General features: G+C 44.7%; 1 protein-coding gene across 5 annotated transcripts in view; it reads left to right on the top strand.

Annotated features, from left to right (window-relative positions):
• The first annotated feature begins 6,103 nt into the window (after nt 1–6,103).
• Nucleotides 6,104–13,768, top strand: part of LOC144605495 (serine/threonine-protein kinase 38) — a 78,145-nt gene continuing 70,480 nt past the window's right edge. For 2 of the 5 annotated variants that reach the window (XM_078420838.1, XM_078420834.1), the window contains exon 1: nt 6,104–6,238. The gene's annotated coding sequence lies outside the window, so the exon portion shown is untranslated. Of the gene's footprint in view, nt 6,266–13,768 lie in introns of all 5 variants that reach the window. The other 3 variants (XM_078420839.1, XM_078420835.1, XM_078420837.1) reach the window with 3 other exon arrangements.

Here is a 13,768-nt window from a genome sequence, read left to right as displayed (position 1 = left end):
TTTCCCTCCTGGGATAAATAAAGTTTTATTGTATCGGACAGGTCCTATTTGGCCCATATCCCTCTAAAACCCTTCCTATCTATATCTGTCCAAATATATTTCAAAAGTCACAATTTGGTGTTTTAATGGTCTATTCTATAGCTTCCTCTGGTAGTTCGTTTTGGGTATGTACTACCCTCCTAGTGAAAACACTATCCCTAAGCTTCCTCTTAATTCGCTCACCTTAAGCCTATGCCTCCTAGCTTTTGAATCTCACTGAGAAAAAGTGTTCACCATTATCAATGCCCCGCTACCATTTACTATGTGTAAGTGGTGGAAGCTGATGTGCCTCAGCCTCTTGCTCTCCAACAAAAGTTCCAGACGATCCGGTTTCTCCCTGTAATTCAAGCCTGCAAGACCAGGTAATATCCTGGTGAATCTTCTTTGCCATCCTATAGCTAAGTGACCAGGTCTGCATATAGTATTCCCAAGTGTGATGTCACTGCCGATCTGCACACCTGCACCACAATGTTCACCTGACTCATCATTATTAGGAATCCATGCACCTGTCCTCCCACATCTCTCTGTTCTGCAACATGCTCCAGGACTCTACCATTTGCTATGCAAGTAAGTGGTGGAAACTTGTTCTTTAGAAATATTTATAGTGCAGATGGGTGTATATTTGATCGATTAAGGAATAGAGAGCATGGAGGAAAGGCACAGAAGATGAGTTGAGCCTAGGATATGCAGCCATTATGTTAAATGGCAGGGCAGACTGCCCTCTCGCTTCTACACGCTGTCTACCCTCCCTTTACACATTCAGCCCTGATTGAGGGCCTCGACCCGAATCGTCCACCATCCCTTTGCCTCAACACCTTGAATTCCTCTGGCAGTTTGTTTTTTTGTTTGCAATTTCCTAATTTAATTCTATCTGCAAACTTTGAAATTCTATCCCAGACCCAAGCTAAGGTAATTAGTAAACATTAAAAAGAGCTATTGCCCTAAGGCTAACCTCTGGAGATGGCATTGTAAGTCTTATTTCATAATGAAAGACATTCATCATTGTTCTCAACAACCTGTCCTTTAGCCTATTTCGTATCCATGGCGTACTTTTAATTTCAAGTTTTAGTTTCACGTTTCCATGGGTTTATTATACAACCTCGGTTTACCATAACAAATACTTTCTAAGACTGCATGTGCACCACATAACCCCACCCTATCCTCCTCCACCATTTCCATGTCTTTATTGATGACCTCCATGCACTCATTCCTTGTACTTTTCCAACTAACGATTCAGTGTAACTGAAGACCCGTTGGGAATTAACCTAAATGTAGGGCAGGGAACATTTGTACCAGATTTAGTTTCACTTTGAAACAGCTGTTCCAATACATGAGCAACATGACCCATTGAGACAACCTAAAATTAAACCTGGTGGGGTGGCGTCTGAGAGAATTTCACAGCACACTGCCATATTCCACTGACATTAACTCCATGTTAAAGTTATAATGATGCATTGCATTATAATACTTTACAACTAATCAAAATGTTGCTTTTGAGTTTCTAATTTTCTGTTGTAACTTCTGCTTTCAAATTCATAAGATGGAGGCAGCTATTTCAACTAACTATATTTATTATATGCAGGAAGACACGTAAATCCCCCCTAATGTATCTCTCAACAAATGTGTTATGTCCCATTTACGAATAGTTGGAAATGTAGGTGAACAGGAGTCAAGCAGGATTATTTAACTCACTCAGTGTATTCTGAGTCCTCTCTTCATCTCACATCCAGTCAGACTGTGGCTTAAGCAATACACAGTAAAAATAAATTAAAAGAACAAACCAAAATAGACAAGTCTATGCCAGCTCCCAAAGAAATCCCACCATTCTATTGATCTTGTAAGCTATTCTCTCTCACATTTGTCCCATTTGCCACCTATATGAGGAACAGTTAACCTACCAGCCAGCCCGTCTTTAGACAATAGACAATAGGTGCAGGATTAGGCTATTCGGCCCTTCGAGCCAGCACCACCATTCAATGTGATCATAGCTGATCATCCACAATCAGTACCCTGTTCCTGCCCTCTCCCCATACCTCCTGACTCCGCTATCATTAAGAGCTCTATATGTAGAAAAGCAGAGTAATGTAGGGAAATCCATATGAATACAGGGAGAATATGCAAGCTCCACAGGGGCAGCACCAGAGGTCAGGATTGAACCAGGGTCACTGGAGCTGTGAGTTAGCTGCACAACTATGAGGCCACTATGCCACCCTTGGAACTTCTAATGTAGTTTTCATAGGCAGTGATTTTGTAGCTAATTGATATCTAAACAATGATTTGTAACTCCTAGTTGTATATCTATTTCCATACAATAACTGGTAACTAATTATATTAATTCTCTGTATAAAAGTTATAACATCTAAGTCTATATCAGCATTTACATGAAAATGCATGATTCCCTTTGAACATATACATTTATCAACATATAGTAATACGTCAAAAGCTCCTTATTTCTTTGTATCTATTAATTATGTTGAGCACATACATTGGTTGAATGTTTCACCTTATTTCTCACCCCTCGAATACTACCGAATGCCTTAACACCTTACCAATACAATAACTTTTCAGGACGGATGATGACAGTGATGTAACATTTGAAACATGGATGATGGACAAGAACGAAGAACAGTTGAATGGCAGACACTGCTGTTATTCTTCATTAATAGAGAGTGAATGAGATTTCTGCCTGGGTTTCGATTAGTTCCCTGTCCGACATTGGTATAGTTTTCTTACTGGGAGTAGATGGGGTCCCTGGCTGCTGGTGAGTACCTAATTGGTAGTAGATCACCCATGTGAGTAAAAGTATTGAGATTTCTGATGTAGGTGAGATACTGGAATGAGTATCCTTGTCTTGATCATCATTGCTTTTTGCATATCTTTCATTCATTTGTTCTATGTACTATCTATATTTCTCATTTTTCCTTTCCCCTGAGTCTGAAGAAGGGTTCCGGTCTGAAACATCACCTATTATTTTTCTCCAGAGATGCTGACTGAGCAACTGAGTTACTCCAATTTTTTGCGCCTATCTTCGGTTTAAACCAGCATCTGCAGTTCCTACACATCCTGCGTGAAAGTCATTGAGGATTCCAATATAAATAGAGCTCTAGGGGCTAGTGGAATCAAGGGATATGGGGAGAAGGCAGGCACAGGTTACTGATCAGCCATGATCACAATGAATGGCGGTGCTGGCTCAAAGGGCTAAATTGCCTCCTCCTGCACCTATTTTCTATGTTTCTACTAAACAGGTGAAGATCCCAGCTGGAACTTGAGATATCTGAAGATAGACACCACCCATTCCTTCTATAGGAGATGCTGCCTGTCCCATTGAGTTACTCAAGCATTTTGTGTCTATCTTCGGTGTAAACCAGCATTTGCAATTCCTTCCTACACTTGGCATTATCTGGTTGAGTTTGCTTGAGCTCCAAGGTGGCAGCAGGAGATGTTTGAACCTGAGATTCCAGTGAATAGTAAGAGAATTGTACAGTGGCTTGTGTTTCAAACTGTATTGGTAACCTTCCTGAATGGGATGTATGACGTTCCTGGTTTGAAGTTGAGATGATATGGGTTGGAAATAAGTGAGATTTCTGACACGAAAGGCACAGGATTCCAGTCTGTAATCAGTGAAGTTCCTGCTTGGGATTCAATGAGTTATCAGAATATAATCTAAATTTAATTCATGGAACAAGGCCATGCAGATAATCCTGCTTAAAGAAAGTACTTCACAACTCTTGGCACATGGTCTTTCTTTATCCCTCTCCCTTTTTGAGACTGTCCTTGTGGAAATTATAGTTGTCCTTGTCGTAAGGGTGCTGTTATAGTGTAAGGTAGTATTATTGATTATGAACTTCCAAGTTTTTGATTCAGTAATGATGAAGGAAAAGTGAAATATATTGGATATGCTAGTACGTATCTGATTCAGAGAGGAACTAGCAGGAGATTGTGTTCCCCGGAACTTGCTGCCCTTGTTCTTGCAGGTGACAGACTTTGTATATTCAGGAGATTTTATGAGGGAAGCTTTGGTAAATTTCTGGAGAGCGTTTTGAGGATGATAGAAGCAACAGCTGCAGTAGGTCAATCTCCAAGGGAACGGGCGGAGTGCCAATCAAGGGGACGTTGGTCCAAGATGCAATTGAGCTTCTTGAGTGTTCAAACTGTACACATCTGGGAAAGTGAAAGGTGTTCCACTAAATTTGTAGGTAGGTTGCATGAACGAATAATTAAAAAATGATAAAGGTTTCTATGCCTACTTTCTCTTCAGGAATTGGAGGGATAACCTTCTAATGAGAGTTCAAATTCCACCCACACAATGACAGGGGTGGGGATTGAACCCGCCAATGTGGCAGTAGGTCTACTAACTGTGCTTCTGAGCCACCCCATCATTCTGTAGATGTTGCCTGACCTCCTGAGTGTTTCTAGCACATCCTGCCTTTATTTACGATTTCCAACTTCTGCCGTGTTTTGATTCCCGGCACGAACCACCAATTAGTGTCCCCTATTGCACGGGGGTTTTTACTTTTAACACCGTTAGCGAGATGCTGGGTGGTACACTGGTGCAGCTGGTTAATTACCGACTCGTCAGCATAGCTTTATATACAGCAGGTTGTGACTTACTAATTTGATCAAGTTTTTTGAGGATGTGACGAAGGTGATTGATGAGGGGTAGGGCAGTGGATGTGGCCTACATGGATTTTAGTAAGGCATTTGATAAAGTCCCCCATGGGAGGCTGATCCAGAAGAGTAAGATTCATGGGATTCATGGTGATTTAGTCATTTGGATGCAGAACAGGCTTACTCATAGAAGGCAGTGTTGTGATGGAAGGGCATTATTCTTGCTGGATGTCCATGACCACTGGAGTTGCACAGGGATCTGTGCTTGGCGTCTCTGTTGTTTGTGATGTATGTAAATGACTTGGATGTAAAATAGATGGGTTAATTAGTTTGCTGGAATGACGGACAGTGAGGAAGACTGTCAAAGTACACCGTGGAATAGAGATCAACTACAGAAATGGGTAGAGCGGAGAATTGGCAGATGTTGTTTAATCCAACATCTGATGGCAAGACTCTTAACAGCATTGATGTGCAGAAAGATCTTGGGTCCAGGTCTATAGCTCCCTGAAAGTGGCACCACAAGTAGACAAGAGTGATAAAGAAGATGTATAATATGTTTGCCTTTATTGGTCAAAGCATTAAGAATATGTGTCAGGAAGTCATGATGCAGCTCCACAAAACTTAAGTTAGACCACACTTAAAGTATTGTGTGCAGTTCTGGTTTCCATTACAGGAATAATGTGGAGGCTTTAGAGAGGGTATGGGAATGAGAAGGGGAATTAAAATGACTACCAACCGTGAGTTTCAGCAGGCCCTGGCGGACAGAGCTTAAGTGTTCGGTAAAACAGTGACCTAGTCTACGCTTGGTCTAGCCGATGCAGTGGAGGCCACATCGAGAGCACTGCAAGCAATGGACAAAGTTGGAAGAGCAAGTAAACTTCTGTGTCACCTGGAAGGGCTGTTGGGGTCCCCGAATGGATGTGAGAGGAGGTATAGGCTTTGCATCCCCTGTGGTTGGGGAGGGGAAGGGTTGGGTGGAAACAGACAAGCAAATCAAGGAGAGAGGTCTCTGCAGAAAAGGGTGGAGTTGGGAAAATATGAATGATGGTGGATCACAGCTAAGGTGCCAGAAATGTTGCAAAATTATGTTTTGGACATGAAGTGCTGGAGTAGCTTAGCGGATCAGGCAGCATCTCTCGTGAACATGGATATACATATCTACCCGCTGAGGTACTCCAGCATTTTGTGTCTTGTCATGGGTTGGGTGGTTGCCATGGGTTGGGTGGTTGTCATGGGGTAGGTGGTTGCCCTGGGCTCCCTGGTTGCCGTGTTCGGTGTGGGCGCGCTGGAGCCTTGGCCGCGTGGGGGCGCGATGGAGCCTTGGCCGCGCGGGGGCGCGATGGAGCCTTGGCCGCGCGCCGGAATATTTGGCCGCGCGGGGGCGCGCTAGAGCCTTGGTCGCGCGGGGGCGCGCTGGAGCCTTGGCCGCGCGGGGGCGCGCTGGAGCCTTGGCCGCGCGCCGGGTCCTTGGCTGCGCAGGTGCGCGCTGGCGGAAGCGGCGTGGAGCCCGGGGAAGAGTGCGCGTCCGGGGAGGAGAGAGCTGAGTGGAGCGGAGCAGAGCAGACCCCTCGCCTCAGCTCTGCGCTGCCAGGTGAGGCAATGACAGCGGCCCCACACGGTTAGTCCCGGGCCGAGCTCGCCTGAAAGGCAAGCGGCGACGTGCGGAGAGGCCGAGGAATGGAAGCGGCTCGCAGCCACTCGGAGCGGCAGCGAGCAGCAACCGAGGGCCGCACCGCTGAGCTGGCGGGGTAGGGAGAGGAGGAGAAGCCCGGCCCAGGGGTGTGGGTCCGAGTCCGGGAGAGGTCGGTGGAGAGGGTGCAAGTCCGGGGAGAGGCCGGTAACGGTGGTCGGTGGAGGGAGTGAGGGTCCGGGAGAGATCGTGGTTCGGCGGAGGGAGTGAGGGCCCGGGAAGAGGTTCGGTGCCAGATGGCGATGGAGGAGGGTGAGGGGTATGTGAGTGGCGGACCCAAGGCCTCATTGCACCGAGGTCGGGCAGTGGGCCAGTGCTGGCCGCTGATAATTAGCCGAGTTACAGAGGACTCAAGCGTGCGGAACAGTGGCTAATACAGGAGGCTGGCGATGACCGTTCCTGCCAGGGTCTGGCCCTTTAAGGCCACGTCCAGTTGTTATGAAGGCCACATCCTGAGGTCAGTTGTTGGTGGCAGTGTGGGCGGGGGTTATATCTGTGGATGGTGGAGGGAGTGAGGTTGGCTCAAGGCATCCTGCGTTCACTATTGGATGTCTGTATATTACACCCCAGGCGATCACTCCACTCACAGGAAAGACAATTAACAAAAGTATTGATCACAATTGTTGCCTGAGAGCGCTGGCCATCTCTTTGTGGTTCATCTGCCCCTATAAGATGGCGTTATTGTCATTGGTGGCCTCGATAGTGTATATATTTTTAGAACATTAGTGAATCTTCGGGAGACCGTGTTCTGAAATTAAGCCATGGGCGTGAGTTATTTTGTATATCTAGTTGTGTTGCTAAATCATATTTAGGAGAAGGTTAGCATTCTGGATCACAGGACTAACCTGTGCAGCAACTTCATGTCCCAGAATGATTGATTTGTTTGATTCCTATTTTCTGCTACTTCCCATTGTTTTGAGTGGGCCTTCAGCCATCTAATTCCCAGACTCTTAAGAGGAAAATCGGGTTTCTCTTCCTAATGATTATATACAGACTCTTGGAAAATTTGGATCACAGACATAATTTTACTTGGCGGGACAGGCAGCATCTCTGGAGAGAAGGAATGGGTGACGTTTCGGGTTGAGACCCCTCTTCAGACTGATGTCAGGGGAGTGGGCGCGATAGAGATAGAATGTAGTCAGAGACAGTAAGACTGGTGGGGGAAGGGGGAGGGTATGGAGAGAGTGGGAAAACAAGGGCTATTTGAAGTTAGAGAAGTCAATGTTCATACTTCTAGGGTATAAGCTACCCAAGTGAAATATGAGGTACTGTTCCTCCAATTTGCGCTGGACCTCACTCTGACAATGGAGGTGGCCCAGGACAGAAAGGTCAGATTGGGGATGGGAGGGGGAGTCAAAGTGCTGAGCAACCAGGAGATCAGGTAGGTTAAGGCGGACTGAGAGGAGGTGTTCAGCGAAACGATCGCCGAGCCTGCGCTTGGTCTCGCTGATGTTGACACCTGGAACAGCGGATACAGTAGATGAGATTGGAGGAGGTGCAAGTGAATCTCTGCCTCACCTGAAAATACTGTTGGGGTCCTTGGATGGAGTCGAGGGGGGAGGTAAAGGGATAGGTGTTGTAAGGAAAAATACCTGGGGAGGGGGTGGTTTGGGTGGGAAGGGACGAGTTGACCAGGGAGTGGCGGGAGGAACGGTCTCTGCGGAAAGCAGAAAGGGGTGGTGATGGGAAGATGTGGCCAGTAGTGGAATCCATAGTGGAATCCCATTGGAGGTGGCGAAAGTGTTGGAAGATTATATGCTGTATCCGCTGTTCCAGGTGTCAACATCTGTACATCGGCGAGACCAAGCGCAGGCTCGGCGATCGTTTCGCTGAACACCTCCGCTCTGTCTGCCTTAACCTACCTGATCTCCTGGTGGCTCAGCACTTTAATTTCCCCTCCCATTCCCAATCTGACCTTTCTGTCCTAGGCTTCCTCCATTGTCAGAGTAGGCCCAGCGCAAATTGGAGAAACAGCACGTCATATTTCACTTGGGTAGCTTACACCCCAGCGGTATGAACATTGACCTCTAACTTCAAATAGCCCTTGCTTTCTCTCTCTCTCCATCCTCTCCCCCTTCCCAGTTCTCCCAATAGTCTTACTGCCTCCAATGACATTCTATCTCTGTCCCACTCACTCCCCTTTCATCAGTCTGAAGAAGGGTTTCGACCCGAAACGTCACCCATCCTTCTCTTCAGAGATGCTGCCTGTCCTGCTGAGTTACTCCAGCATTTTGTGTCTACCTTTAAACCAGCATCTACAGTTCTTTCCTGGAATCAGGAGCAACAAATAATTTGTTGGAGGAACTCAACTGGTCAGATGGCCTCTGTGGGGGTAAAGGAATGGTTGACATTTCAGGCCAAACCCCTGCATAAAGACAGAGTAAAGAGGCAGAGTTCACCTCTCCTCTTTATACCGGCCATATCCCTCTCCACTTTCAGTCCTTATGCAGGTTTTGACCCTTCGTCCAACAGATTGTTTGTTGAATTGTCTACTTAGATTTGTTCACCAGGTTTTCAAAGGAAGAAATGATGAATGGTTTGGTGGTCGGCTGCATTAATTAATGGCAATTTAGCCATTATAAAATGTGGAGAGGAATATTATGAATTGTGACATCCAATGTATTGGAGTGTTCCTTTCCAATCTTGGGGAGAGGAGAACATTGAGCCCATTAGGTCCGACACCAGATGTCAAAAGAGAAACACTTCACATTTCAGTGCTTTTGTGAAAGATTCTCAGCCTGATACGTCAATTCCACAGATGCTGGATCTGATGAGTGCCTCCAGTATTTTTGGTTTATTTCAGATTACCACAATCTGCAATTTCCTTCTTTTTTTGAGAAATTGAAATTGTTTGGGGGAGTTGGTGTGTTCGGGATTTATTGCTCACCTCTGGTGGCCCATGAATGGCAATGGGATGACTACAGGGCATGACTTAAGTTAAGAAGGGCAAAGTTTAAAGGAGATGTGCAGAGTTCATTTTTTACACAGAAGGTGGTGGGTGCCTGGAACACGCTGCCAGGACATGCTACTGAAGGTGGCATATAAGAGGCTTTTAGATAGGCAATGCAAGGAATGGAGGCATATGAATCATGTGTAGGCAGAGGAGATTAGTTTATCTTGGCATCATGTCTGGCACAGACATTGTAAGCTGTATAGAGTCAGTCACACAGCAAGAAAACTGGCCCTTTAGCCCAACTTGTCCATGCTGACCAAGATGCCTCATCTATACTCATTCCATCTGTCCACGTTTGGTTTATATCCCTCTAAACCTTTCCTATCCATGTACCTGTCCAAATGTCTTTTAAATATTTTTATAGTACCTGCCTCAACTACCTCCTTTGGCAGCTCATTCCATTTACCCTCCACCCTAAGTGTGAAGGGCACCTGTGCTGTACCTATTTATGTTCTACGTTTTTCCAAGTATATATTGCGTGCACTTCGATGCAGTGGATAACCTTGATTGAACTTCATTCTGGACGGTCTTGTGGAGTCAGGCTGCTGTAATTTTTTATATACACAATTGGGGCTGTCCCTGTAAAATATCACCAAGTCATGCCATTGTCTGTTCTCTTGTTTTGTTTATCCCCCCACCTGTAATGTTTGACAGGTGCTAACTCGTGCTAGGGCATAAGTATTTGTTGCTACTGATCTTGGAGCAATGAGAGGATTGGGTGGATATTTGAGCCTGGCAAAAGTTATTTTGTTGTGCATGTAAAATATCGTGTACTCTTTTTGTTTCCACAATTGCCTGTGGTGAATGTGGGGCAGTTACCTGGTGGTCCCTTTTTGAGTGCTGTACTGATGGATGAAAGGGAATCACTTCCTTGGTGAAGTGCTGATGACTATAGTGAATGGGGTGGTGTAGAATGGGTACTCCATGAGGCTAGATTGTACTGTGTAAATGTTAAACAATGAACTTTAAATTTCCCCCATTTTGCATTCTTAATTCCAAAAGTGGCAAGTAACAAATCCAAGGTGAAAGTTGCCAAAGAGAGCGAGGAATTACAGTTCCTGGCAATATTGTGGTTATTGGTGATCTTTGAATGTACCAGAATTCTATCTGATCCTGTGATGGAAGGAAGCAGTGTATAGAGTTTAATGGAGATGGGAGGAACTGGAGAGAAAGTAACTTATGTTACACATATGCATGTATGATCTTCTGGTGTCTGTTGGAGTATTAGTGCTGCCAGAGATGAAAACTCTCTTCACAAAACTTATCAAGTGTTTGTATCCTGGGGCAAATCCAGGTGTCTTGCCTGAGGCCGCAACTGAAACTTGAGTTGTTGCCAGCTCACAGCACCATATTCGTGCACTGCTCTGGGACGGTTGTTCTTTAAGTGGGTGTGTTCGTAGCCAAACCCCTGTAGCAGAGCAGGAAGATTGCAGAACGCTTTGTGTGGATTCCGATTTTGCAACTGTTTTATAAAATGGATTAAAGGATCCTGCACACTAACTACGCAATAGGCACTGTACATGGTATCTCTTTATTTGCATTATGTCGCACCCCTTTGATTGCATGCAACAACATATTGTATACCTTGTTGTAGCAATTTATGTCAAAAGAAGTTATATCTTAATGTCGCAATTTATTCCTGCACATACATACTGTACTCCTAAGGACACATTAAATACCAGCAAAACACTGTCTATTGTATGCGATCCTTTTAGTTACATGGTATGTTGACTTGTAAGGCACCTAATGTGCAAGCATACATTTTCCAAATCAGTATACAAGATACCTGTATTAACTTTATCTAACAGTACATATTATACAACATGCATGAGATAACGTAGAAGGGTATAGCACAGATACAGGCCCTTTGTCCAACACTGTCTTGAACATGATGCCAAATTAAACTAATCATTCTTCCCACACATGATCCATATCCCTCCATTCCCTGCATATCCATGTGCTCATCTAAAAGCCTCTTAAATACCACTGTTGTATTGGCTTCCACCACCACCCCTGGCAACGTGCTCCAGGCACCTGCGTCTGTGTTTAATCACAAACATCTCCTTTAAACTTCCCCTTCTCACCTTAAAGCCCAGCCCTCCAGTATTTGATATTTCCACTCTAGGGGAAAAGGTTCGGACTATCTGTGTCCTTGGGACTATCCAGGCTTCTCATAATTTTATATACTTCTATCAATGTTTCCCCTCAGCCTCCGACACTCCAGAGAAAGCAATCCAAGTATGTACATCTCTCTGCATATCAATGCTATTAAGGATCCTATCACTAATTGTCTGCTAAAGTGCTATATGGGTGGACACTACTGGTTACAGATCTGCAGATCTACAGCCAGATTTACACCCTTCCACCACCACCCCTCTGTCTTTGCACAAACCAGTTCTGAATTTAAGCTACCAAGTCACTTGGATACCATGCAGCTTAATCTTCTGGATTAACCTACCTTGCCAAATGCCTTACTGAAGCCCATGCAGACAGCAGCCACTGCCATGCCCTCATCAATCACCTTCACTACCTCCTCAAAAAACCTGCTCAATTTTACGAGAAATCACCCGCTGTGCACAAAGCCATGCAGATTGTTGCTAATTTGCCTGTTCTCTTCCAAATGTGAGTAAACCCTACCCTAAACATTTTCTCCAATAACTTCCCTACTACTGATATGAGGCTCACTGGCCTATTATTTTCTGGATTATCCCTATTTCCCTTCTTTTACAAAGGAACAGCGTTGGCTACTCTCCTGTCCTACGGGACTCGCCTGTGGGTAAAGACTATACAAAGCCCTTCGTTGAGGCCCCGGCAACAGTCTCGCCATGTTCATGAACATGTCCCTGCTTTATCCTTCCTTTCAGGTTTACTTCCCATTACCTCTGCCTTCCCCATCGATTTCTCCACCTGTTGTCCACCTTCTCTGGTTTCCACCCCCCTGCCTCTCTAGTTTGAACCTCCTCAGTAGCACAAGCAAACCTCTTTGCGAGAATATTGGTTTTCCCTCAAGTTTGGGTGCAATCCATCCCTTCAGTGCAGGAAGAAAGCCCAATAATCCATATATCTAAAGCTCTCTCTCCTTCACCAACTCCTAAGCTACATATTGAACTACAGTGTCTTTCCATTTCTTGCCTAACTAGCACATGGCACAGGTGGCAATCCTGAGATTACAACATAGTTTATATTTGGTGTGTAGACACAACCCATGGAGCTGGCACAGTAACTCGGGGAGCAACAGTTCCCAGGTAAATTATTAATGGATTGAGATGAGGACCAGTACATTGTCGAGCTATCCAGATAACAGAAGCTCACGGTACAGCATTAGTGCTGTAATACAGGAAATGTAGTAACTAGTCAATTTATACAGAACACGTTTTCACATTGAGTACTGAGATAATTACCACAGCTTTTAGTAAAATTGTGTCTGCGATCATTTATGCTGACATATACGAATCCCACTGTTTGGTTTCAGGATATGAAAAATGATTCATTCGGCTTAAATAGGTTTTTTATTTGGTACTCAACTGTACTAATTACTTGTCATATGAAGCATCAGTAAGTTGCTTGAGAAACAGATACTAGCTAAGGCTTTCTCCCGCTCCTGTACTACTATTGGTTGTGTGTGGTTTGGCTGTCTTTCTTCCTTGGATGGAGTCTGATGCAAGACTCTGTGAAAGGGTGGTACAGTTGAAAAAATCCTTGCTTCCACAACCACGGGACTCCCACAAGGTTTTATAATAAATGAATGTATTTGATGCCATGGAAACTTTCCAGAATAAGTCGCAGAGGAAGCCGTAGCCATAAAAGCTGTTAATAATATATTTGAAAGTGCAGAAACTAGTTTATTTCAGTGACTGTAGAAAAATGTAATCCCCTAGTTGCTTAAACCATAGCACAGGCACCAATTGACAGTTACTCCTTTTGGGATTGGTTCCACAAGCCACATGAAATTTGGAATCTGCCATGGGGTCAGTTGAAAGGATTGATGGTCCTGTATGTTGGAGCAGCTTGAAAGGAAAACCTGATCGCAACAAGCTGCATGATTAAAACCTGCCGACTTGCACGCATTCACATTGAGACTGTGTGAGACAGCAGGAAATCCCAAGAGAATGCAACCACTCATGCTTGGCAGGGAGTTGCATTAGTAAGCACCCCTCCTGTGAGATGTGTTAACCATTTCAAGGATTACTGGGTAAAATTGTGCTAAGTGGCTGAGTTACCTTTTCAACATTAAACATCAGAAGACTGGGTCCAAGTCCTACTCGAGAAAAATATTGGGCTAAATCACAAGCATATATCTGAGGGTAGACTGCAGATTAGAGGTGGTCTTTCAGATGAGATATTAAACCAAAATTCTGGGTGGATATAAAAAAACCTGCAGAATCATTTTGGAAGAGATGGGGATGTCCTCCTTGGTGGTCCAACTTCTGTCAGTTTTATTAAAAACTGTGGTAATTATCTCAGTGCTAAATGAGAAA

The sequence above is a fragment of the Rhinoraja longicauda genome, chromosome 24 (genome assembly GCF_053455715.1).
Source record: "Rhinoraja longicauda isolate Sanriku21f chromosome 24, sRhiLon1.1, whole genome shotgun sequence".
Classification (NCBI taxonomy): domain Eukaryota; kingdom Metazoa; phylum Chordata; class Chondrichthyes; order Rajiformes; family Arhynchobatidae; genus Rhinoraja; species Rhinoraja longicauda.
Note: the sequence above shows the minus strand (reverse complement) of the source record. Positions and strands in the feature narration are given on the sequence as shown.